Raw genomic sequence first — 27853 nt, 5'->3', positions numbered from 1 at the left:
GCAGTAGAAATCTACTACCGACCACCTGACCAAGATGGTGACAGTGATTGTGAAATGCTCAGAGACTAGCAAGGTCACAAAAACAGAAAACCCAATCATAATGGGGGATTTCAGCTATCCCCATATTGACTTGGAACATGTCACCCCAGGATGGGATGCAGAGATAAATCTCTAGACACCATTAATGACTGCTTTTTGGAACAGCTTGTCCTAAAACCCACAAAAAAAGGCAATTCTTGATTTAGTCCTAAGTGGATCACAGGTTCTGGCCCAAAAGGTGAATATAGAATGTAATTAAATTTAACACTCTCATAGGGGGAAAATACCAATGAAACGCACCACAGCAGCACTTGACTTCCAAAACGGGAGTTAAACAAAAATGAGAAAGCTAGTTAAATGGAAATTTAAAGGAACAGTCACAAGAGTGATATGCCTACAGGTCACATGGAAAGTATTTAAAAAACCACCATAACACCATGTCTCTTTGCAAAGACATTTCAAAAGGTCTCAGTTTTGTCCTGATGTGAAATGGGACAACAAAACAAAACAAAATCCCAAACCTTTTGAAATCTCAATTTTCAAATGACAGGAAAACAATTTCTCATCTACCTTTACCTGAAAAGTCTATGAGCACCTAACCCACATGGGTAGGAGATTTCACATAGTAGTCAGGTCTTTAATTTAGTAGGCAAAAGTGTGACAAATTCTGAAGCTAGACAAATTCAAGCTCGAAATAAGGTGCACATGTTTAAAGGTGAGGTTGTTTAACCAGTGGAACAATTTACCTAGGGCAGGACGCATTCTCCATCATTTGGAGATTTCAAATCAGTACCAGATGTCTTTCTAAAAGACACTCCAGCTTGACCACAAGATATTGGGAATTGCTGGGTAAAATTCACTGGCCTGTGTGATGTGGGTCAGACTAGATTATTATAATGGTCTCTTTATGAAACTCTGAAGCAGGCTGTGCTCCCTGCCTCCTCAAACACTCTTTGTTGTTTTGTCTGTTGTGGTTTTAAGGGAGGTATCTACGATCAATGTATCTGACCTAATTATTAAGCAGCTAGGGAGAAATATTTCTGCCTTGAATTGAAGTAACGTCTGAGAGGGAACTTCATTTTTCTTTACAGATTCCACAGATGTGCCTTGTCTCTCAGTGTGCATCAGCACTGACCTGGCACACTAGATTTTCAGTTTGTAAACTCCCTGGGTCAAGGACTGTCATTTACTATCAGTTTGTACAGTGCTTAGTAGAATGAGGCCCTGACCTCTTAGGCCTCTGTCTGCTACTGCAAGCTAAATGCTAAATACTCATGCTAATAATAATGATTAAGAAAAGGACAGAGAACCACTGGGGGTTTAAAGCAGTATCAGGAATTGGGGGGCGGGGGAAGTGAGTGCATTCCTGTTCAAATCACTAAAGATATTAAGAGAAGCATCACTGGTGGGTCCCAGAATCTTGTGCCGCAGGGAAGATCATATGGGATCTTGGGACTATGAAATATATCTCTGAAATGTAGGATCTCTGAGGTGCCTGTATTGGCTTCTGCTCAGGGTTCCTTCCCTCGTCCTGTATAAGAAAATAAGACTGGACGAGGCCTCCTGCTGTCATAGGCAATATCTGAAGGGACAGGAATCCTTACCCAGGGAGGCCACAGTCTCATAATTCTCCTGCATGACGTCCCTGTAGAGAGCTCTCTGACCTGGGACCAGCAGAGCCCCCTGCTCCTTGGTGAAATACACAGCCACCTCCTCGAAGGTCACCAGCCCCTGGAACAGCAAGAATCCCCCACTCAGAGCTTCCTGCCCCAACCACAGTCCCACCAGCTCAGTCACAGGTGACCTGGTTGAGCCCTCTGCTGAATTCTGCCTTGCAGGGATACTTTCAGATCCCCAGAACCTGATCTTAAGAGTTAGATTCACCTTCCAAAAGGCCCTCATCCCACTTTTCTTGTACCCCACAGACACATGATGGCTCCCTCCCTGTTTTCATGACTCATAGCAGCAATGCTGACTTGGGGAACTGGCTGCAGGCAGTGCTGCCTCCCACTAATGTAATCAGTAGAGCTGGGCAGAAAATGGGATTTTTTTTTCCTCATGGCAAATTTACATTTTTTGGTAAAAATTCAAATACTGGAAAAAATGGGACAAAACCTGAAATATTTCAATTCTGAAATGCAGGCTAAAAAAAATCAACCCCTCCCCCTTCCCCAGGGAAAACTGTATCTTAAATCAGAAATATTTTGATTTGGAAAAGCTGCCCTGGTGCCTTATCAGAGTTGTAGCCGGAGGCTTCATGCTCTCATTCTCACTAGGGTTCCTTAATCGGATGATGTGGCTTGGATATTCCCAGTCATAAGCATGCTGCTCTCTACTACTAAGGAGCAGTGGGGCCAAAACTGGGTCTGTAGCTGAGAGGAGAGGTTCCTTCAGAAACTCCCAGCAGCTTCTGCCCCTAAAGGAGCTTAAATATGGCTTCAGGAGCTGCAGGGGTTTGGGTCACCTTCCACAGCCCAGGGAATTCCCAGCTCTCTGGGACAGATTTGTACCTAAAGCATGAGATCGGTTTGACCCCAGCTTTTTCCTGCCATCTTCTCCTTTCTGTGAACCCCAATACGAACGCCCCAGCAGCGTGCTGAGAATCCCCTACCTGAGCCAGCTCTGCTCCAGCCATTTCCCTTCCCCATCCCCCAGGAGGGCGGTGCAATCTGGAACAAACGCGGACCTGGGTCTGCAGCCTGGCAGGCGGAGAAGGGCGATGGAGCAGGTCTCAGAAAGGGCTTTGGTCCATTTCATGCTCTGATTCCCACCAGGCTCCTTCCCTGCGGACAGATGTTCTGGTGATGGGGGGGACAGGACCCAGGCTCGGCCACTTTATTCCAGCACAGACCCGGCTCTTCCCACCAGAACTAAACTCACTGACACGTTTACATCCCCCTCCTCGCCCCAGTACCAGAATCGCTTAACCAAGTACTAGAAAAGAGAGGAAAGGAGCCGCTTGGGGGGTGCGGGGCCCTGACACTGTTCCCAGGGCAGCGCGGGGACCAGGCAGGGGCAGGAACTGGCTTTTCTTCTCTCTGCTCCTCACCTGGTCCCAGGACAGTCGGTCTGCCCCGGGTGCTGCAGGAAACGGAGCTGGGCAGGGCTGGGAGCCGGGAACCTCCCTCCCCGCTTACTGCCCCCTTCCCCTTCCAGCCTATCTCCACCCCCCTCCGGCTGGAAGACTCGGTCCCTGGAGCTGGATCGGCCCCTGCAGGCGCTAAGGGGTCAGAGCCTGGCTGTGTCCGTGCGTGGTGGCAGCAGCTCCGGGATCCGCAGACACCCGGGAGCAGAGATGGGGCGAGGAGGGGCCGTTTGGGCAGAGTCACTTTCCTGCCCGGCCCCGGCACTTTCCTCGGGTCTCTCCCCTCACCTGCAGCCTGCGGCTCGGGAGCTGGTCCCCCCGGGCTGGGCACAGAGGGGCGCTAGTTCAGGGCTCTCCCGGCTGGGGAGCAGCGGCTGCCGCTCAGCCGGGGCGGACTCGCCCACCTAACAATGGAGGTGTCAGGAGAATGTCTCACCCCGGAAGCTCAACTGCTGATATCCTGATCCGAGTACCGAGAGCGAGCCACCCTCTCCCGCAGCTTTATCCAGAGCCCTCCTGTGGCAGCAGCTAGTTTCTACATCAGAGAAGATTTGCACAGACCTCCTGGTGTGGATGCACCGTAGACCAGCAAAGATGTGCTTTTGCCAGGAGAGCTCATAGCAGCTGCCAAGCAAAATAATCTGCGGAGGCACCGCTAAAGCACTTTGATGCTGCTCTACCTGCCTACACTAGACCTTTTATGGACATAGAAATGTCACAGACAAAAATCACCCCCTAAGTGTAGTTTAGAGCTGGCCTTTCAAACCTCAGGGCTAGTACCCTCCAGCATCTCTAGGCTTTATCGCATCCATTGATCATGTCTCTGCTGGGAGCGGGTTCCAGCACCCTCTGTGTTACCCATCCCAGTCAAGGCTTGTATTTGGTGGGAATGTCCTCTGTGCGTGTGTGCTGGGGTGGAAGGTGAGTGGGGATAGGGAGTCTGGGTATCTTTTACCCCACTCAGGACACTGCTGCAGAGGAGGATGGGCAGGGCTGGAGGACTGGAAACTGGGGGAGCAGAATTCCTGCCCAATCCAAAGATTTTGAGTCTCCTGGGATTCTTTGGTCTCTGAGATTTCTTGCAGACTTTACCCTCCTAGCTGCAGCGATCCTGTCAGAGCACCATTGTGCCACTGGTGTCAGGGGCTAACATGCTGATACAAGAGCGCCAAGAGAATTTGAAATGGTAACATTAATAGCCACATGTGTTCACTCTGAAACCTATGACACCAAATTCCCTTCCTATCTTGTAAAGCATTTCCTCCCTAGTCTCAGGACTCTTAACCTTTTATTGGCTCAGCATTATATCAAGACGCTGGGAGTTAAATTCTTTATTTAATAGATTCTAAGGTCAGAGGGGACAATTATGGTCATCCAATCTGAACTCTGGAATAGCATATGTCAGAGAAGAAAGAGAAGGACACATGGCCCATCTTTTATAACAAAGGATCATACTTTCTTGATTAGTCTAAGAGAACTATTTCAGGGGGGATTCACAAAGATATTTAGGCACTTCATTCCCATTATCCCACCCTTCTAGGTCATCCCTTGGTACTAGCAAGTCACACACTTAATTGTTTATGCAGGCTGAGCTTTACGGTCAGCAGGCAGCCACGCCTACTAGTCCAGTCAGAACCCAACTGAATACGGTGAAAACTGGATTTCCACTAAAATCAGTCTTTTATAGGTTTCCAATTTTCATTCTAATCAAAAGGGTTCTCGCCAGAATGGGGGGACAAAGGGGTTGACTGGAGCGGGGACAAGACCCAATTTGGACTGTTTGGAGTTGGGGATGAGGAATCCAGTTGAAGGAGGGCTCTCTGGAGTGGGGGGCAGGGGCCCCACTAGCCCTAAACCTAATCTAACCCTCACATCACTGCCTCACACCTCTCTCCTGAGTGACCAAATTGTGATTTTACAATGGTCTGATTCTCACAAAAATCAATAGGGTTCTGCCCATTAATGCCTAGAACATTCCATGAAATGTTGGAATTGATCAGGTACAGCTTTCAGAAGTTATCACGTTACTACACACAGACAGACAGTGAAATGCCATTGAGTTGAGTGTTGGTCTTTGTTGCTTAACCAATTAAACCAGTGCATAGACAAACCCACCAGTTTAATCTGACAGGACACAATGGCTGGTTTTTCTTCACTCCAGCTCCCAGAAGTTCTAGGCCATGTCTACACCATAGTGATGATAATGGCATAGCTCCAGCGCCGTAGTTAACCCCACAGTGGAGACGTACAGCACGGCAATGGAAAGGATTTTTCTGTTGCTGTAGGAACACTCCTCTCCCAGTGACCATAGCTTGGTTGATGGGAGCGCTCTTCCATGGACCTAGCTGCATCTACACAAGGGATTAGTTCAGCATAGCTACTGAGCTCACGGATGCGGATTTTTCACACCCCTGAGTGCCAGAGCTGGTCAACCTAAGTATTAAGTGTAGACCAGGCCTTCCTTGCCTCAGCTGTTGTCTTGTTCAGTCCAGATAATGCTGCTTTCTTCCCCGGGTTACATCATATTGGGCCAGGACCCCATGGTACCAGATACCAGCCCTGCTTCCAAGCTACCATTCTGGGCTCCAATTTTTCAATTTTCTTTGTAAAAATTAAGGCCTAGATTCTCAAATAGACTCCAGTGTTGTGACACTGAACATCACAACTAACATTTAGGCACCTAAAAAGCCACAGGAACACCATTGGGATCCATAAAGCCTGAGGTAGGAGCCCAGGCTCCCTGTACAATGAATGGAGGGTGGGAGAGGGGGTAGCTGCCTTAGACTGTGATTCCCACATATAGCACAGTAGGTGGGAGCCATCTAAACTGGCCACTGGGAGATTCTGATGACAGGGGAGTGTGCTAGCCTTCTCCCCATGCCCCCACTGAGATAGCTGACTAAATCTAGCAAATCCTCTCATGGAGTTAGGCACCTATGGGGTGTGGGCATGGGTTTGTTTGTTTGTTTTTTGCAATAACCCAGTGCTGGGAGCATAGGGTTAGAATTAGGGTGCCTAAATCTGGGGCTCAGGTGTTTAAGTACCTTTGTGAATACAGGCCAAAATCTCTTCATGTCATGCTTGCAAAGAAAACCTTGAAAATGAGAGCAGAGTCCTGCTTCACACAGATCTAAAAAGATTAAAAATTATTTAGTTAAATCAGTGAAACCTCCACATTGGAACACTCTTAAATCATTTTAAGAGTGTCTTATTTCAGTTAACTTCATGCTGTTCATAATCAACTGAAGCTACACTGAAATGGGGCACTCTTAAATCAAAATAAGAATGTCCACAAATGAGTTTGCATTGATTTAACCAAATTGCTTTAAATTCACACCTTATGTTAACATGTTATGCACAACTTCCATGAGTAGGCAAGTGAAGAGTGCCAAAGATCTTCCAGTTAATCTGTATGTTTTGATAATTTCCACTCACCACATTTGCTACTATGCAATTCACCAATAAAAAGTCCATTCCACTGACAAAATTTGAACTTCACAAACAACTGTACCACTAACCATAAACTTTTGACTGTTTTAGAATAATAGAAGATTAGGTTTGGAAGGGACCTCAAGAGGTCATCTAGTTCAACCCCCTGCTCAAAGCAGGACCAACTCCAACTAAACCATCCTAGACAGGACCTTGTCAAGCTGGACCTCAAAAACCTCTAAGGATGGAGATTCCACCACTTCCCTACGTAACCCATTCCAGTGTTTCACTACTCTCCCAGTGAAAAAGTTTTTCCTAATATCCAACCTAGACCTCCCCCACTGTAACTTGAGACAATTGCTCTTTGTTCTATCACCTGCCACCAGTGAGAACAGCCTAGCTCCATCCTCCCTGGAACTCCCCTTCAGATAGTTGAAGGCCGCTATCAAATCCCCCCTCACTCTTCTCTTCTGCAGACTAAACAAGCCTAATGCTCTCAGCCTCTCCTCATAAATCATGTAGTCCAGCCTCCTAATCATTTTTATTGCACTCCACCGAACTCTCTCCAATTTGTCCTTTCTGTAGTAAGGGGCTCAAAACTGGACACAATACTTCAAATCTCTTCTTCCCAGTACAGAACCCCACACACCCCAGAGATAAACTGCAATTGGGTATAACTTGGTCATGAATGTGTTTAGACTGGAAATGAGAAGGTTTCTAACCATCAGAGGAATGAGATTCTGGAAAAGCCTCCCATGAGGAGGAGGAGGAGTGGTCAAACAACATAGCTAGTTTTAAGATAGCGCTTGGTACATTTATGAATGGGATTATATGATGGGGTTGCCTGCAGTAGTAGGGAACTGAACTCAATGACCTGGAGGTCCCTTTCAATCTTATGTTCTATTCTATCTATTCTTTCATATAGGTTCTTACACTGTGCTCATCCTCATAGTATCTGAGCGCTAATGGCCCCTTAGAGTATATGCTAACTACTTATGCTAAACAACGTGTTCCACCTTGCATTTAGCTGTGATGCTTTCCCAGACCTGAAGAAGAGCTCTCTGGCTCAAAAACTTGTTTCTCTCACCAACAGAAGTTGGTCCAGTAAAAGATATTACTTCCCCCACCTCCCATATTCTGGGAGCAACACGGCTGTGACTACACTGCTTTCCAGTAGTGTGTTAAGAATGTTCCTGTGCACAAACACAGAGATCCCTCCAATGCATCATAAACTCTGGTAGTTCACAGCACACCAGTGCTGCTGAGCTGTGCAGTGGGAGTGCTATACTGTGGGATAATATCTTGCAGTTGGGGGAATGTAAGTGGCGCTTCCCTGAGAGGTGGTTGCAAGGTGGCTGATAGTCTGTATTGTATGACTGTGTTTTAATGTAATCTCTACCTAATTTTAATAATTGCTGCCCATTTCCTTTTTATAATTTTTGGATCCTGAGGTGTGCCCTGCTTTCACATATTTGATGGGACAGGTCAATCTAGTTCTCTCCTTTGCTAGCTGTTTCACGGTTAATAAGCCTCCTCTTCATGAAGAGATTTTAGAACTAGTGGAATTGTAGAATTATAGGACTGGAAGGGATCTCAAGAGGTCATCTAGTCCAGTCCCCTGCATCGTGGAAGGACTAAGTATTATCTAGACCATCCTTGACAGGTATTTGTCTAACCTGTTCTTAAATCTTCAATGATGGAGATTCCACAACCTTTTTTTCCATTGTTCCATTGCTTGTTCCTTTGTTCCATTGCTTAACTACCCTGACAGTTAGGAAGTTTTTCCTAATGTCCAACCTAAACCACCCTGCTGCAGTTTAAGCCCATTGCTTCTTATCCTATCCCCAGAGGTTAAGGAGAACAATTTTTCTCCTTCCTCCTTGTACAACCTTCTATGTAATTGAAAACTGTTATCATGTCCCCCCTCAGTCTTCTCTTCTCCAGACTAAACAAACCCAGTTTTTTCAATCTTGCCTCACAGGTCATGTTTTCTAGACCTTTTATCATTTTTGTAGCTCTTCTCTGGACTTTCTCCAGTTTGTCCACATATTTCCTGAATTTTGGCAGCCAGAACTGGACACAATACTCCAATTCTTACAATACTCCTGCTAATACATCCCAGAATGTTTGCTTTTTTTGTAACAGTGTTACACTATTGACTCACATTTAGTTTGTGAAAAATGCTTCTACACCCAACAGAAAATTTTGGTGAAAACCAGAAATATTTTGATTGGGAAATGTCATCCCAGTGCCTCATGCGAGTTGTAGTTCAGATCCCTCAAGCCAGAATTCTTCTCTTTAGGCTAGGTTCCCTATGTGTCCCATGATGTGTCCCTTTTACCTTTTGCGGTACATCTACACAGCATCTGGGATGGTGCATCCCACAGAGGGTAGGCAGACGTGCTCGCTTTTCTTAAGCTAGTGCACTAAAATAGCAGCACAACCAGGGGTAGTTTTAGGGTTTGTATTTGGGCAGCTGGCTCCAGCTGCCTCCCCTGTCACTCTTCAATTTTCACCATACTAACTTGAGCAGAGAAAACACCTATCTGTCTAGTCAAGCTGGGAAGCATGCTTCCAGCTGCAGTGCAGATGTATTCTTAGAGAAGGGAGGTGGTGCATCATGGGAGATGTAATCCAGTTGGGAGCCTGGCATACAGGGGAGAATGGGGACATGAGGGAGGCAACCGAACTATAACTCCCATGCGGCACTGTAGCAACATTTCCAAAGCAAACATTTTCAGGTTTGGGACTTTCATTTTTTTGAGAAAAAAAATCTATTTTTTTTAAACAGAAAGAAGACACTTTTCACAAACAAAAAATTAGTCAAATCAAACCCGCCAGTTTTCCATCAAAAATGGTTTTGATGGGAAACTTTCAACCCATTCTACAGATTTTATAGTGTCTCTCTCCTGTGTGGGACCTAGGCACTGCTGCTCTGTATGGGAACCACTGTAATATGTAATAAAGTATGGGCTGTCATCACAATGGGGACAGTCACGGAGCAGCTCTCCTTCCTGTGTTTCCGTTGATGTGATACGAGTCCTGAGCTGTGACGAAAGCTTTTCCCACACTCAGGGCATCCATAGGGCTTTTCTCCAGTGTGGAGTCTCTGGTGGGAAGTAAGTTGTGAACTCACGGTGAAACTTTTCTCACAGTCGGGGCATTTATAGGGTTTCTCTCCCGTGTGGATCCTCTGGTGCCTGATCAGCTGGGAGCTGCAGCTGAAGGTTTTAGTACAGTCTAAGCACTTGTAGGGCTTTTGGTCCATGTGGGATCTCTGGTGGACAATGAGGTTTGAGCTCCGATTGAAGCTCTTCCCACAGTCAGGACATTTATAGGATTTCTCCCCTGTGTGGGTTCTCTGGTGTCTAATGAGCCTGGAGCTGTTCTTGAAACATTTATTGCACTGGAGGCATTTATAGGATCTCTCCCCTGTGTGTGTTTTCTGATGCCTGGTGAGGTGTGAGCTCTCATTGAAACTTTTCCCACACTTGCCACATTTATAAGGTCTTTCTCCTGTGTGAGTTCTCTGGTGTCTAATAAGGTCAGAGCTGTTCCTGAAACATTTCCCACATTCAAGGCATTTATAGGGCTTCTCTGCTGTGTGCACTCTCTTGTGGATAACAAGGGTTGAGCTCTGGCCGAAACTCTTTTCACACTCATCACACTTATAGGGTCTCTCTCCTGTGTGGATTTTCTGATGTCTCAGGAGGTAGGAGCTCACGCTGTAGCTTTTACCACACTCGGGACACTTGTAAGGCAGGTCTCCCGTGTGGGTTCTCTGATGTGCAGAAAGATTGGAGCTGTGATTGAAGCCTTTCCCACAGTCGAAGCACTTGTAGGGTCTTTCTCCTGTGTGCAGTCTCTGATGGGTGGCGAGATTTGAACTCCGGCTGAAACTTCTTCCACATTCATCACACTGATAGGGTCTCTCTCCCGTGTGGATTCTCTGGTGATCAATAAGGGCTGATCTCCAGCGGAAGTTCTTCCCACACTCACCACACATGTTCGGTCTCTCTGCATTGGGGATTTCCTTGTGGATGGTTTCTTTGAACTCTCTCTCCACATGTGATTTTCCTTTCTGCCTAAGGGATCTGCGCCGATTCCAACCATCAGTCCCCTGCTCAGGGCACTGGGAAAGATTCCCTTCAGGTTGTCCCAATAACATCCCCTGCTGTTCCACTTGCTCACCACCTTCCTGCTGCAGATTCTCCTCCTCGTTCTCACCTGCTGGGACAGAGAGAGAATCCAGCCAAGAGTTGTTCCCTGTGCCCGGGGAAAGGGAACCTCAGAGAGGGGAATGGAAAAAGGGGAGAACAAACCAAAGTAACTGATGTGGAGAGAGCTGAATCAAGAGCTGAATACTTGAGAGGAGAGAGAGGAGGGGACCAATTCTCCTCCACATCCCCTCTAAACACTCAGAGAGGGAGCTACTGCCAGCTATCAGTCAGGGTGGGTAGGAAGCCAGCAGTGACATCTGCCATGAGAATACGACACCTGCTGGGGACAATCCTGACCTTGGTAAGATGTGGCAGAACTGGGGGAGCTCATGGGCCTTTTGTGGGAATCTCAGATTTTTGCTTCCCTCACTGATGGTTTCTGAGTTGGTTTAATCACATCTGGGGAGCTCCCTTTCCTCAGAGCCCTGGAGATCCAGGACCCATGGCTCTTCCCCTTGTTCCAGCTGGGAAATGATGCTGGGTTTGGGAATGGGAAATCCTGCTCAGGGGATAGAAATCACGTGGGATCATATTTAACGATTTGTTGAGTGTTTGTTAGGGAGGCTGATCCAGGATTTTTAGCCCAGCCCCTTTCTTTACTGTAAGGACATTTAATATGAACAAAAAGAGAAATATTCACAGAGCCCTCTGGGAAAGGCCAGCACCTGGGGGAGACGTGTCGAGTTGCCTGAAGGGATCTGCACAGACGTGAGACTTGGAGCCAGATTTTTAAAGGTCTTTAGGTGCCTAAAGATGTGGACAGGCTTCTAGTGGGATTTTCAATAGTGCCTAGGCACCGATCTCCATTGTGCTTTAGAAAATCCTATTAAGCATCTCTTTGCATAGTTAGATGCCTAAATACCCTTGAAAATCTGGCTCTTAAGGGACTTAGGCAGAGCTGACTCATGAGACATGTGTCCACCCCTGAGTTGGCAGAGGGTTCACAGGCCCCACAGGATGGAACTTGCCCTGGGAAGGAGGACGTGGGAACAGGGAGTTTCTCCCACTTGGGGGCCTTACTTATGGGAAGAGAAGCACCATCGTTATGTCCCTGAATCTCTGGTCCCGCAGGAGAGGTGCAGAAGGGGGGTCTCACACACAGGATAGGGGATGACAGAGGTTAAGCCCTCTAAAATCAAGAAGGCCAGGGAACATGCCTGAACACAACACAACCCAATTGTTCCAGGACCCCCAGCTTGCAGTGGACAAGGGGACAAGAATCCTTACCCAGTGAGGTCACAGTCTCAGAATTCTCCTGCATGTCGTCCCTACAGAGGGCTCTCTGACGCGGGTCCAGCAGAGCCCACTGCTCCCAGGGAAATACACAGCCTCTTCCTTGAAGGTCACCAGCTGCAGAAACAGCAAGGGTCCCTCACTCAGTATGTACTGCCCCAGCACAATCCCACAAGTTCAGTCACTGGCTCCCTTCCCCAGCCTCCTTTGCCATCTGCCTGTTTGCCAGCGTCAGAGCTCCCAGGAGCCCTGGCATACATCCCCTACTCACTGGCCCCTATTGTCAGCCCCAAGTCATTGTTCCACACAAACCTGCTGCCCCCTGCGCTGTTTCTAGCATCATGTTGCCTACAGTTAAATAGATGTTAAAATCTCACTCCCTTTGTGGTGCTTGACAGAGTAGGCAGAAACTTCAGCTTCATTTTCATTGTGTTTCTGGCTCTTTAATTTACCTTGGTTTCAGTTTGCCCACCGTGCCAGGCTGCATAACATTTTTGCACTCCTTATATTCAGGGTCTATGCAAAGCCCCACCTGGCTCTTGGTCTAAGTCAGAGCAACCTGAGCGCTGCTCTAACTGACACTTTGCTTCCTACAGCCCCCATGGGCCCCGAGAGACAGAAGAGCTGTTGTGCAGTCCATTCTGGCCATTCTCATGACACAGAGATCTAGTCCCTATTTTGGGATCTGGGCTTACACTTCCTTTCTGTAGGTCTACACAGCAACAAGATGCCCGTGGCTGGCCCATGCCTGGCGAATTGGGCTCTCAGGGCTCAGGCTGTGGGGCTGTTTCACAGCTGTGTAGACATCTGGGCTTGAGCTGGAGCCTGGGCTCTAGGACCCTGTGAGGTGGAAGGATTTAAAAACATGGCCTTTAGTGAACATTTGGCAATTGAGTTCTACAGCCAAGTGTAGAAAAAACATTAGGCTGCTGTATAGAAAAGCAAAATAATAGTCGACAAAACAATCTCCATTGGTGGATCAAAGAAATTAAAGAAGTTTTGACACCAACCCAGGAAATCAGAAAGCCTTGAAAACATAATCTCAAAGAATAAGCTTGTGTATTAAAAAAAGAGCAAACAGCCCCCCAACATTTAAAATTAAAATGTTGCAAGACAAATGGGAAGTGAGATAGATTGCTGAAGTTACTAGCAAATTAATATTTTCAGCGATCAGTTGCTATTAAAAATATGCACAATGATGTACAATGACATGCATCCACCTGCCCAATGTTAATGCAGGTACATCATGAAGTATTAAGAGTAATCAAAATAACAGTTTAAAAAGTAAATGACTTAAAGGAGTGCAACTACTTTACATGCATTACAAGAAAAAGACAGTGCAATTCAGGGAATGAGAACAGAAGCTAGGACATTTGTGAACTCCCATGAGGCTTTATGCAGACACAGAAACTGACAAGGGATTCTTTTAAATACTAAGAACATGTCTGACAATTATCATTTGTTTTGGGTGGGGGTGGTGTTGTATGTAAAATATTTCACAGAACCTAGTCTCCTTTGACAGCTCAGTACATCATGATTATTTAGGGAAGAGCTGCCAGGTGTAGGCATGGGGCTACCCTGCCTTTAAGAACACAGCCCTAGAAGTGGGTGCTGAGCTGCATGGTAGGGGAGCCCCACTGCCCCCCACACTCTATTTTTTAAAACACTACAGATGGCTCATCACCTCGGGGGTAACTTCTATCCCCTCTGCCCCTCCCTAGCCCTGGGTTTTCCCTCTGCCACTGCCTGGCAGTGCCTGTACCCCGTTCTCAACTCCGTGCCCCTGATTTTGCCCCTTGGCCCCTCTCCTTGCCCTGCCTCCAGCTTTTTTACACCCCAGTGCAGTCAGTTTTGTCCCTGCACAGACTCTGCTCATCCCTCCCCTCCGACGTGCCCCCTCGAACCTCATGAACAGCCGGAGCGTGTTGGGACCTCCCAAGGGTCCAGGGAGGGCAGGGTAGGAGCAGGGGCATCAGCAGATGTGACTCGGGATCCTCAGTTCGGAGGAGGCTGCTCAGAACCAGCAAAGCAGCAGATGGAGACAGTCCCCCCGGGCTGGGCACAGAGGGGCTCTCCCGGCACAGCCCTCGCTGGGGAGCAGCAGCTGCTCAGCCCGGCTCACCCAGACCACAATGGAGGCAGAAGGCGGCGTCTGACCCAGGAAGTCCAAGCCCAGAACCGCTGAGCACCCCTCCTCCGTTAGCAATGGGGCAGCCAGAGCCGCCCTCTAGCACCGCGGGGAAGAGGAAGGGGAAGGGCCGTGTTAACCTCTCAGCTCCGGGAGCTGCTGAACGCCCAGGCGGGGGCGGGGGCACAGCGGCAGCAGCAGCAGCAGCGTCAGACGGTCACTGAGTGAACTCGGAGGGCGCTCTCAGGCTGTCACCCTGGCCTGGAGACAGACACCCGCTCCCCGCCCCCTGGTGTGTCTCAGGGGCGAGTGGGGCAGAGGGAGGTTCTAGGGACGGAAGGATCCACGAGCCCCACGCTGGATATTGCTGCAGGCTCTCCTCTGTCTCGGCTCAGCAGATCGGGGGCTGAACTTCCTGGGTCTGAGACGCTGCTGCCGCCGCCTCTGTTGTGTGATCTGGGAGGGAGGGAGCCCGGGCTGGGAGCATCTGCTGCTGCTTCCCGGAGCTGTAGGTATGTGCGGGAGCAGAGAGAGGAAAAGCCAGTTCCTGCCTGTGCCTGGCCCCCGCTGCTGGAGGAATGTGCCGCCCTGGGACAGTGTCAGGGGATGATCCAAAGTAGCTCATTTGATTCTGCTCTTTCATTACAGCTCGAGCATCATCCCCCCGCCCCCCAGTTTATGGACAGGTGCGATTCTGGTTTCCACCGTGCCTTACTGTGCATTTATCCACACTGAATTTCACCTGCCATTTTACTGCCCAGTGACCTACCCACTGCACGGAGATCCCTTCAACTCTTCGCAGTCTGCTTTGGATTTAAGTATCTCCAGTAATTTTGTATCATCTACCAATTTTGCCATCTCTCTGTTCACCCTATTTTCTAGATCACCTAGTACTACATTGAACAGCCTGGGCCCAGTACAGCTCCCTGTAGGACACCACTGTTTACCTCTCTCCATTCGTAACAAATGACCATTTATTCCCATTCTTTGTTTTCTGTCTTTAATCCTGTTACTGATCCAGGAGAGGACCTTCCCTCTTATCCCACGACTGCTTACTTTGCTTAAGAGCCTTTGGTGAGCGACCTTCTCATTGGCTTGCTGACAGTCCAAGTCCACTGCATCCCCGACTCACTCTTCCCAGTGTTTGTTGACCCTACTCAAAGAATTCTAATAGATTTATTAACGGCAAATCATGCTTGGCTCTTCCCCAACAGATCCTGCTCATCTATGTGTCCGGTAATTCTCTTCTTTACTATGGTTTCAAACAATTTGCCTGGTATTGAAGTTAGGCTCACTGGCCTGTAATTGCCAGAATTGCCTCTGGAATCTTTTTTTAAAAATTGGCATTACATTAGCTAAACTCCAGTCATCTGGAACAGAAGCTGATGTCAGCGATAGGTTACTGTACTATTTGTAACCAGTGCCCGCCCACTGCTAAAGGCCCCTCCCCCAACCTAAGGGGAGGAGTCACTGAGCAGGGGATACAACTGAGTATGTGGGACAACGAATGAAAAACCAGGAAGGGGCATGGAGGTCACAGGTTTAAATGAAGGGAACTGGAAGGGGACACCGAGCAGAGAGCCCCAGACAGTGCCCACTGCCCCCGGAAGGTGTCAAGGGAGCCAGCAGACGCTGCCCAGAGGAACTCCGCCTGGATGCGTAAGTGCACAAGGGAAAGGAAGTAGGCGCCACAGTCGCAGAGCGCCCCCCCCAGCCAACCTCCTCTCCCTGGTCTTGTAGATGGCCATTTTGGCCAGGGCCAGGAGGAGGTTGACGAGGAGATCCTGCAACTTTGTGGGGCCACGGATGGGGTGTGCGTAGATGTACAGGTGTGGTGAGAAGTGCAGCCAGAACCTCAGCAGGAGATTCTGGAGGAGCCGGAAGAGGGGCTGCAACCTGGCACACTCCAGATAAATGTGCGCCAGTGTCTCCCTCACGCTGCACTAGGAGCAGGTGTCAGGTTGAGGGGTGAGCCGTGCCAAGTACACGCCCGTGCTTACGGCTCCATGAAGGAGCAGCCAACTGATGTTCCCGGTGGGCCATGGGGTCAGGGTGGAGTACACACAGGCCCACTGACGGTCCTTGCCCTCTGCAGGATGCAACAGGTCCCGCCATTTGGTGTCAGGGCAGGACACGAGGGCGAGGAAGTGAAGGGTTTGTAGCACGAGCGTGTAGAGATGGTCCGTTGGCGCGGCTCGAAAGAGGACCAGCTGCAGGTCATGCAGCCAGCTCGGTACATGGGGAGAGGGAGGCCAGGGGGGCTCATGGGGCCAGGGCCTGATGGAAAGCACCGGAGGGCTGGGACTGGGGAGGAGTGGGGCAGCGCCCTCTCACAAGACCTGCTCGAGGTAGGCCCGAGCAGCGGGGGGCAAGGCTGCCTTCACCTCCTGGAGTATGCGCCAGGGATTCGAAGGGTGGAGAGCCCCATGTGCCAAGCCAGCACTTGGGGATCCACCCAGTCCCCCCGTTCGTAGTCCAGGAGATCTCCGACCTTGGTGACTCCCACCAGGACCAACCTCTGGCGCACCGACGGGGCCTCCACCACCTGCACACAGAGTTGGGGGATTATGTAGCAGGGACTCTGCGAGGAGATCCCCCCAACTCGGTGGCCGCAAGGGGCCTGGAGGCCAAGACCAGCCTCCAGGCCCGGAGGAGGTCCTGGTAGATGATCGGCAGGTCAGAGAGGTCTCGTGGAAGACCTCTTGGATGGAGATACAGGAGCTGCCGGTTGTATTGGAGCCCTTGGAGTCGGTGGAGGAAGGTGTGCACCAAGTGGCTCCACGCCAGACAACCTGAACTATAAAGGAGTCTCTGCATGCCCTGCCCTCCTTCCTCCGGGGGAGACTCAGGATCCCTGCAGAGACCTAGTGCAGTCCTGGCCAAAAGAACTTCAGTATCGACTGCTGGAGGTGGGCCAGGAGTCTCGGGGGTGGGACTAGAGTGTTGAGCCGGTGCCAGAGTATGAACAGGACTAGCTGGTTGAGCACCAGTGCCCTCCCCCGAAGGGAGAGGCACTGGAGCAGTCCTGTCCATCTCAGGAGCCGCTCAGACATCCTGCCCACCAAATCTTGCCAGTTCTCCGGCAGGGAGGGATGGGTGGTGGAGAGGTAAACGCCCAAATAGAGCAGCGGACCTGTGCTCCACCGGATGACTTGAAGCACAGGTGGGAGGGAGCTCGCCCACCACCCGGCCCCTACCATCAGGCAAGAGCTCTTGACCCAGTTGACCTGGGCGGAGGAAGCTGCTGAGTAGATGGCCAGGCAGGCTTCCAACCGCACCAGGTCGTCCGGGTCCTGGACTGTGAGGAATACGTTGTCGGCGTACGCTGTCAGGACCAGCTTCAGCTCTGGCTCATGGATCACCAATCCTGTCAGCCTCCGGCAGAGGATACAAAGGGCTCGATGGCCAGACCGTACAGCTGGCCCGACAGCGGACAGCTTTGATGCACTCCTCGCCTGAAGCTGACCTGTTTGGTCAGGGTCCAGTTGAGCTTGTCCAGGCACTCCGCGGAGGTGTACAACACCCGGAGAAAACCCACGAAACGGGGCCCAAAGCCAAACGCCCACAGGGTGCCCAGGAGATACTCGTGGTCCATCCTGTCAAATGCCTTCTCCTGGTTCAGGGACAGGAGTGCGAACAACAGACCGTTCCTACACCCGAGCTCCAAGAGGTCCTGGACCAGGTAGAGATTATTGAAGATGGGACGGTGTAGGTCTGGTCGGGGTGGACCACGTCCTGCAGCATTGACCCAAGGCTCAGTGAGATGGCCTTGGCCACGATTTTATGGTCCGTGTCGAGGAGCGAGATGGGACGCCAGTTCTGAAGGTCACGGAGGTCCCCCTACTTGGGCAGCAGGGTGAGCATGGCTTGCCTGCATGTGAGGGGGAGCTCTCCGCTGGCCTCAAACTTGGCCCAGACGGCGGGCTGACCATCAACAGCAGCAACAAGCAGCCTAGCTGCAGCAGCAGCAACAACTGCTCCAGACATTGGGCACACAGCAGCAACAGTTAATCCGGGACTTGGGGGCCCAGCAGCAGGACCTGCAAAGACAGTATGTACAGCAGCTAGGGGCCCTGCTGCCCAAACCGGGAGGCCCGGATGAACCCCTGGATCGATCCCCGCAGGCGACCCTGCCCCAACTATGCCTCACGAAGTTGGGACCCGACGATGACCCAGAGGCCTTCCTGACCACCTTCGAATGGGTTGCCTCTGCTGCAGGCTGGGCCCCAGACCAATGGGCAGTCCTTCTGGCCCCCCACCTGACGGGGGTTCCCCAGGTGGCCTACCGGGCCCTGGCCAATGACGAGGCACGCGACTATCAGGCTGTAAAGGCCGTCATTCTGGATGCTCTGGACATCAGTCCCGAGACCTTCTGGTGCCGGTTCCAGGAGATGATGTGCCCCCCCCGCCGGGGCCCGTCCTCAGGCCATGGCGCAGGAACTCAAGGACATTTGCTGGCGATGACTACAGCCAGTGCAGCACTCTGCGCCCGCTGTGATGGAGCAGGTGGTGCTGGAGCAATTTGTACACATTCTGCCTCCCCAGGCGAAAACTTGGGTGATGAGGCATTGCCCCACCCCTCTGGCTGAGGCCGTACGGCTGATGGAGGACTTCTTGGCTGCCAAGAGACTGGCCGCTCTAACCGGCCCTGGGCGGATGAGCCCTGGGGTGACTGCCCGGAACCCAGCTTCACGGAAGACACGGCCCCACCGGACCCAGGAACCAGGCCATAGTTGGCCCCAGGCCCGGGCAACCCATGGGATGACCGGCCCGGATCTGAACGGCCCGGCCTGGGAGGCCCCCAGAAGTGCGGGCCCCTGTTTTACTTGCGGCCAAATGGGACACCTGTGGCGCCAGTGCCCGATGATGGACTGCACCTTCGGCCTGATCTATGCCAGAGAGGGGCAAGCCCGGGGCCCGACTACCCTGAAAGCGATGATTACTGTCGGCATTGCGGGGCGACACCTGGAGGCCCTGGTCAACTCAGGGTGTGGCCAAACCCACATTCTGAGGGGGCTGGTCACCGAGGATGGGTGGGTTCTCAGGTAGGTTGGCCTGCGATGCATCCATGGGGATCTAAAATTCTATCCTACACTTTTCGGTCCCCATGATTATTGGACAGGTCACCCGGGTGTTTCCTGTGGGGCTGGCACCTCGTCTCCCATATCCTGTTATCTTGGGCCGGAACTGGCCAGACTTCATGGGGATCTTCCAGAAGGTAGGCCAAGAAGCCTCAGGCGGGGGGGACCCCGGAGGGACAGGGCGCAGATGGCCAGGAGCTACACCCTGAGGACAACCAGTTGGGCCCTGCCCTGGATTCCACCCGAAGAAGAGGGTCCACCGGCAGAAACAGACCTGACGGAGCCAGGGAATGACTTCTGTCGGGACCAGAGGGAAGACCCCACCCTCAGCCACGCCTATAACTAACTGGCCGCGGTGGATGGGGTGACCACCGACCCCCAACGGGCAACCCAGTGGCTGCGGTTTGAACTTCACCACGAATGACTGTATTGGGTGGAGTGGGACGCTCGGACACGGACCTCCTGCGCCCAGTTGGTAGTGCTCCGGATCCATCAAAGAGCTGTGTTGAGACTGGCCCACGATATTCCTGCTGCAGGCCACCTGGGCCTCGACAAGACCCTGGCCCGACTACTGGCCCAGTTTTATTGGCCTAGGCTATACTGGGAAGTCCGGGACTACTGTGCCTCCTGCCTGGAATGTCAATTAGCAGCTCCAACTGGTGTGCCCTGGACCCGACTAGTTCCCCTCCCACTCATCGGAACACCCTTCAAAAGGGTGGCTCTTGACCTCGTGGGACTGCTGGAGCGGAGTGTAGTCAGGTACCACTACCTCTTAGTTCCAATGGACTATGCCACTCGCTCTCCAGAGCCGATCCCCTTGAAGAATGCAACCGCCCAGACTATCACGGGGGAGCTTGTTAAGGTTTTCTTCAGGGTGGGGCTATCCAAAGAACTCCTCATGGACCAGGGAACCAATTTCACCTCCCGACTGTTCCAGGAGGTATGTGAGATCCTCTGGATCAGGAAACTACAGACCTCCATATACCACCTGCAGACTGACGGACTGGTCGAGAGGTTTAACCGGACCCTGAAACACATGCTCCAGAAGCTCCCCCCGGATGATCTGCGGAGGTGGGATCAGCTGATCCCTCCCCTACTCTTAGCCATCTGGGAAGTTCCACAGACCTCTATCCAGTTCTCACCTTTTGAACTGCTGTATGGCTGACAGCCCAGAGGGATGCTCGATCTAATGCGGGAGCAATGGGAGCAGGCCCCCTCACCCATGCAGGGGCTGCTGCAGTATGTCCTAGACCTGCGAGAGCGCCTTCAACAGGCAGAGACTCTAGTCCAGGAAAGGCTGCAAACCGCCCAAGCAACCCAGGCCCGGACATACAATCAGGGTGCGCGCAGCTACTCCTTTGAGCCAGGGGATTGCGTCCTTGTGCTACTCTCCTCCGTCAAGTCCAAACTCCTGGCCCGATGATAGGGGCCATATGAGGTCATTCGCCAGGTCGGCCCGGTGAACTACGAGGCCAGACAACCCGACTAGCGGAAGAAGAAGCAGGTGTACCACAGTAACCTGCTGAAGCCATGGCGAGAGCAGGAGAGTCTGTTCATCAACCCTCACCCCCTGGATTCAGATCTGGGACTGCAGATACCTGAATGGGAAGACCCCGGGGAGCCCCAGTTGGACGCCGAACTATCAGAGGCCCAGAGGCGACAGGCAAAACGGCTGGTGGAGACTTTCGCCACCACATTTACCACCACCCCCGGGAAAACCACCCAGGTGTACCATGCCATCCAGACTCGCCCCGGCGAGGTGGTTCAGACCAGCGCAAGATCACCCCCCTGCCATCTACCGGCTGCAGTAGAAGAGGAGGTTCATGCGATGTTGAAACTTGGGGTGATAGAACCTTCTGCAAGCGAATGGCGAAGCCCCATTGTGCTGGTCCCAAAACCCGATGGGTCCCGTAGATTTTGTATCTACTTTCGGCACGTCAACAACATCTCCAAGTTCAACACCTGCCCCATGCCGCAGATCGATTAACTACTCGATCAGCTCGGAGAGGCCCAATACTTTACCACACTTGACCTCATGAAGGGGTACTGGCAAATCCCCCTCGATGCCAGCTCAAAAGAGAAGACCGCGTTTGTGACCCCCACTGGGCTGTACCAAGTTGTAAGGATGGTCTTCGGACTCCAGGGGGCACCTGCGACCTTCCAGCGGCTGATGGACTAACTCCTGGGGCTCCACATGAACTATGCCGCCGCCTACCCAGACGACGTAGTCATATATAGCCGCCACTGGAGTGACCACCTGAAGCAGGTGGCCACCATCCTGGGGACTTTGCAAAATGCGGGGCTAACAGCGAACCCCCAAAAATGCTGCATAGGGTGGCAGGAGACCACATACCTCGGGTATATCCTAGGCCGGGGGACCCTGAGGCCCCTGGTCAGGAAGGTACAAGCCCCGCAAGACTTGTCCCGACCAGCTACCAAGAAGCAGGTGAGGCAATTCTTGAGGTTGGCCGGATACTAGCGGCACTTTGTACCAGACTTTGCCACCATTGCTGTGCCCCTCACAGACCTGCTGAGGAAGGACCAGCCACTCCTAGTCTGGTGGACCCCGGAGTGTGATCAGGCTTTTACGGCCTTGAAGAACATGTGCCACGAGTCCATTCTCTACAGCCTGACTTCAATCGCACCTTCGTGGTTCAATCGGATGCCTCGGCTGTCGGATTGGGGGCCGTTCTCGCCCAGAATTTTGATGGAAAAGAGCACTCCTTTCTGTATATTAGCCACAAACTATTTCCGTGAGAGCAGAAACCATCGAAAAAGAGGTGCTGTCCATGAAGTGGGCACTGGAGGCCCTTCAGTATTACCTCCTTGGCAGCCCATTCGTGGTAATCACGGACCATGCATCCCTCTGCTGGCTCCACCAAATGAAGGAGACTAACGCCCGGATTATGCACTGGTACCTCACCCTACAACCCTTCACCTTTACTGTCCAACATCAGGCCGGTAAAGAGCACGCGAACGCGGATGCCTTGTCCCACTTAGGGGAAGGGGTGCAGGCCAGCCCCGGAGACTGGGAGCTGGACTTGAGAGCGGCAGTGTGTAACAAGATGCTGTGGCCTTCCTCTGAGCCTTGGCCCAAGGAAGGGTCACGACGCCCCCGCTGGACAGAACAAGGCCCTGCAGGCCAAGCCATGCAGAAGTGGAGGGGCGGAGCCAGGGCGGGAAGTATAAAAGGCAGGCCCAGCAGCTCAGTGAGGGCGAAGCTGCTGCTGGAGGCACATGTGTCTTCCCAGAGTCTGCAGTCTAGGCTGGACCCAGGCCCTGCAGTGGTTTGGTGCAACTGCCCCACTGACCAGAGCCTCCAAAGCCTGCCCAAATTGCCAGGCCCAAGTGACTGGAGAGGGCCGCCGGGCCCAAGCGATTGGGTAGGGTCGCTGGATCCTGGGAGCAGCTACCTGAGCACCCCCTGACACTGGCCCTGACCTGGAGGAGCTGCCTCACGTGGAGGACCCACCAGAGTGGACCAAACCCTGTGGACCAGAGGGACCCCTGGGGCCCTGTGACCTGTAGGAGCTATCCTCCATGGACAACCTGGAGGAGTTTCTGGACCTGCCACCAGTCAACAGTGAGGGACTCACAGGACGCCCGCTCGCTGCCTCCCCCAGCGACCCAGAGGGAGCTACGTGGATGCAGGTACCCGGGGATTGAGTGGGAGGAAGTATCCCAGGGACAGCTGACCAGAGAGTGACTAAGTCAGTCAGTGCGTTGCTGCTGGATCCCACTTTGCCACTGATAGGGCCCTGGGCTTGGACGCAGTGGAGTTGGGTGAGCCTGCGTCTCCTTCCCCCCTTCCCTAACCATACCGGGAGTGCTTGGCATCCTCTACACTGCTGGCCAGAGGACCCTGAGCTTTGCCAGCCCTGCCTGACTGTAAGGCCAGGGGCTATAGACCACTATACCTGCCTGCCCACTTGAGAACCGGGGGCTATTGATTGCTGCACCAGTCCTTCCTGGCTTGAGGACTGGGGGCTGCAACCTGCTTAAGTGCCCTGCCGCTTGAGAGCTGGGGACTATTGACTCCTTCGCTTGACTTCCCCGGCTTGAGGGCCAGGGGCTGTAGACTATACTTGCCCCACCTACTTGAAGACCGGGGGCAACAGACTGCTCATCTGCCCCGCCCCACCAGGGGCTCCAGACTTTGAGGGCTGGGGGCTATGGGACCTTGGTACTTTCCAGCCCTGCTTGCGAGCTGGGGGCTAAAGACTCCATTGCCTGCCCCACCCTGTCTGGGGGCCGGGGGCAATAGACTACTGACCCACCCTGCCTGTTGGAAGGCCAGGGAGCCACAGACCCCTTACCAGCCCTGCCCTACGAGAGAGCCAGGGGGCTATAGACTGCCAGGGAAGCCTGCCCCACCTGGGGGCCGGGGCTACAGACTCATAAACAGGGAAGCTTATTCCCCTTGGCAAAAGGCGCTGTGGCCTTCCTTGGTGCCTGGGCCCAAGGAAGGGTTGTGACGCTGCTGGCTGGACCATGCCACCAGCCTACAGTTACATACCACAGTTAATTGTTCTGCAATTTCATATTTGAGTTCCTTCAGAACTCTTGGGTGAATACCTTATGTTCCTGGTGACTTATTGCTCTTTATCAGTTTGTTCCAAAACTACCTCTACTGACACCTCAAGCTGGGAGAGTTCCTCATGTTGCCTGATTTTGAGTGTTTAGTAATTTGAATGGGGTTATAGGCTCACCAATTGATCTGATCAGAAGATAATGAGGTTCTTGTACTGGAATCAGGCTCCAGAAGAGTTTTATAGGGACCCTGGGGTGCACGACAGGAATGCTTACACTGATAGCCAAATTTGTATAATTTTATAAGCTTTTATTAAGGTAACATAAAATGATGGACAAATGACTGATTAAAAGAAAATGAATAATCAAATGGATAATGGATAGGATTACAGTCCTATTTTAAAGACACATGTGATATATATTTCTACGATATGCTTTGGATTAATATACTCACATCCTTCCCTGATGACCTGGTTGAGAGAGATGTCCAGTTCCTTAGCTCTTGAGCAGAGAGAGCTATGCTCAAGAGCTAAGAGCTATAAGGTTAAGACTAACACTACAAATAATACTAAGTATAAACGAAGAACAAAAATCGTAACACACGAACTAAAAGAAGCTTCAAGAAGGAGTAGCTGACAATCACCCCGAGTAACATGGTCTGCCCCTTCTTATACCCTGATCACTACGGATCCTCCTTCTAAGTTCAAACTTGGATTCTTCACCCCCAAATTATTAGGGTACACTTATTCTATAGGCTGGCAAGGTTTGTGCGTATTAATTACATATTCACATTCTTTCCAGATGCTTCCAGATGGTTTGTTTCTCACCTTTGTTATTTCTGACCCTTTTTGTGGGGTATCTGTGAAGTTTACTCGGGACATAACCTGAGACAGCCCTCCCTATTTTGATGCCCCCTGACTTATCTAGGGTAAAGGTTATAATCATATAAGTCTTATCTTTTAACTCATCATTACTTATCAGGGCCAAAGGTCCCGAAGGTATGTATGCGAACTGCCTTAGCTTTCATACGGGATGTGGCCTATAAGGTACCTTGCATTACAGCTATAATACTTTAATATGAATCTATGACTCTATTATAATAAAACAACAATTCTTAAATCTATAAGGAAAGGTATATATATGCAAGCAAGCAGGCTAGTCCTATAGGCTACACTCAGATTTGCTATCTGAAAAATAGCTCAGATGTGGAAATCTCCCTCACATTCTCTTCAGTGAAGACTGATGCAAAGAATTAATTTAGCTTCTCCGCAATGGCCTTGTCTTCCTCGAGTCCTCCTTTAATTCTCCTTTAGCACCTTGGTCGTCCAGTGGCCCCACTGATTGTTTGGCAGGTTTCCCATTTCTTACGTACTAAAAAAAATGTTAGTTTTGTGTGTTTTCCTAGTTGCTCTTCAAATTCTTTTTTGTCCTGCCTAAATATACTTTTACACTTGGCTTGCCAGAGTTTATGCTCCATTCTATTTTCCTCAGTAGGATTTGACTTCCAATTTTTAAAGGCTGCCTTTTTGCCTCCAACTGCGTCTTTTACTCTGTTTAGCCAGGGTGGCACTTTTTAAATCCTCTTCCTATGTTTAATTTGCATATACTATTTTTTCCCATTCATTTATTTTTGTTATTTGTGGTATGCATTTAACTGGAGTATCCTATGGTATTTTTAAGATGTTTTCATGCAGCTTGCACACATTTCACTCTTCTGATTGTACCTTTTAATTTCCATTTAACTAGATTTCTGTGTAGTTCCCCTTTCTGAAGTTAAATGTTACTGTGATGGACGTCTTTGGCATTTTCCCTTCCACAAGGATATTAAATTACATTCTAGTTGCTATTACTGAACAGTTCGGCTATAGTCACTTCTTGGACCAGATCCTGTGCCGCACTTTGGACTAAGTCAAGAATAGCCTCTCCCCTTGCAGTTCCAGTTGCTACAAGCAGCAGTCGTTAATGGTGTCTATAAACTTAATCTCAGAATCCCTTCCTGAGGTGACATGTACCTAGTCGATATGGGGATAGTTGAAATCCCCCATTATTAGTGAGTTTTCTGTTATAGCCTGTCTAATCTCCTGGAGCATTTCACCAACACCATCCTGATCAGGTGGTCGGTAGCATATTCCTACGGCTATACTTATAATTCAAACTTGGAATTTCTATCCATAGGTTCATTTAAGCTTTTTACTATATTTGACTATGCTTTCTTTCACATATTGTGCCAGTCCCTGACCAGCTTGGCCTGCTTTCATTCCTATATATTTTATATCCTGGTATTACGATCATTATTGATTATCATTATTCCACCAATTTTCTGTGATGCCTATTATATCATTTTCCTCATTTAATACCAAGTACTTAAGTTCACCCATCTTAGTATTTAGACTTCTAGCATTTGTATACAAGTACTTGTAAAATTTCACACTTTTTAGTGTCTTGCTTTATGTGATGTAATTGAATGTAACACCTTTTCATTTGATTTCTTTCTCTTCAGTTCCTACCTGAACTTTATCAGCTTCCATCCTTTCCTCTTTACTAAGATACAGAGAATCTCCATTAATAAAGCCTTCCCAACTGGATGCCTCTGTCTGAACTGTGCTCCTCTACAAACGGTTGACTTTCCTCCAGCCCATCTGTCTCATGCCCTCGTTTCTCTCCGGAGTCCTTATCCCCATTCCCACTCCATATCCATTTTCATGTCCACCTGTATTATCACCCCCATTGTTCCATGCATGTATTTCATGACATCCCCTCGAGAGACACGAGCCTGGTCGTGGAAAAGAGAAGGAAAAAATGTTGATGAACAAATTATTTCAGGAGGATTAAGAAAGTAGGCTTATAAAACTATGACTGTAGTGGTGCAGCCAGACAATGAGTGGACAAGAGAATTTCTCTTGGCATGGGCTAGAAAGAAAACTGAATGTGGAGGCACAGAAGTAGTTGTGGACATAGTGGGAAAATTCGTGAAGCCAACTCAATACTTGAAACCAGTGGAAACCATTGCCCATATCGAAGAACTGTTGGAGGATTTAATAACACAAGGGATAGAATCATAGAATATTAGAATTGGAAGGGACCTCAGGAGGTCATCTAGTCCAAACCCCTGCTCAACCTCAGCTAAATCATCCCAGCCAGGGCTTTGTCAAGCCGCAGCTTAAAAACCTCTAAAGATGGAGATTCCACCACCTCCCTAGGTAACCCATTCCAGTGCTTCACCACCCTCCACTGAAAAACTTTTTCCTAATGTCCAACCTAGACCTCCCCAACTGCAACTTGAGACCATTTCTCCTTGTTCTGTCATCTACCACCACTGAGAACAGCCTAGCTCCATCCCCCCTGAAGCCCCTTTCAGGTAGTTAAAGGCTGCTATCAAATCCCCCCTCATTCTTCTCTTTTGCAGACTAAACAAGCCTAGTTCCCTTAGCCTCTCCTCCTAAGTCTTGTGCTCCAGCCCCCTAATCATTTTTGTTGCTCTCTGCTGGACTCTCTCCAACTTGTCCACATCCTTTTTGTAGTGAGGGGCCCAAAATTGGACACACTATTCCAGACTCAGCCTCACCAGTGCTGAATAGAGGGGAATAATCACTTCCCTCGATCTGCTGGCAATGCTCTTGCTAATGTAGCCTAATATGCTATTAGCCTTCTTGGCAACCATGGCACACTGCTGACTCATATCCAGCTTCTTATCCGTTGTAACCCCCAGGTCCTTTTCTGCAGAGCTGCTGCCTAGCCCGTCGGTCCCCAGTCTGTAGCTGTGCATGGGATGCTTCCGTCCTACGTAGAGGACTCTGCACTTGTCCTTGTTGAACCTCATCAGATTTCTTTTGGCCCAATCCTCCAATTTGTCTAGATCACTCTGTATCCTATGCCTACCTTCCAGGGTATCTACCACTCCCCCTAGCTTAGTATCATCTGCAAACTTGCTGAGGGTGCAATCTATCCCATCTTCCAGATCATTAATGAAGAAGTTGAACAAAACCGGCCCCAGGACCAACCCCTGGGGCACTCTGCTTGTGCCTGGCTGCCAGCTAGACACAGAGCCATTGATCACTACCCAGCCCTTATAGCGGCCCCTGCAGGACTAGGGGAGACACCACAGCTC

General features: G+C 50.5%; 1 pseudogene; it reads right to left on the bottom strand.

Moving 5' to 3' along the window:
* Positions 1–27853, bottom strand: part of LOC137167553 (zinc finger protein 585A-like) — a 57612-nt pseudogene that overhangs the window by 6764 nt on the left and 22995 nt on the right.

This window comes from Emydura macquarii, unplaced genomic scaffold (assembly GCF_026122565.2).
Source record: "Emydura macquarii macquarii isolate MOO-44397 ecotype Brisbane River unplaced genomic scaffold, CSIRO-AGI_Emac_v2 contig_2935, whole genome shotgun sequence".
NCBI classification, from domain to species: Eukaryota; Metazoa; Chordata; order Testudines; family Chelidae; genus Emydura; species Emydura macquarii.
This window is presented reverse-complemented; position numbering and strand designations above follow the sequence as displayed.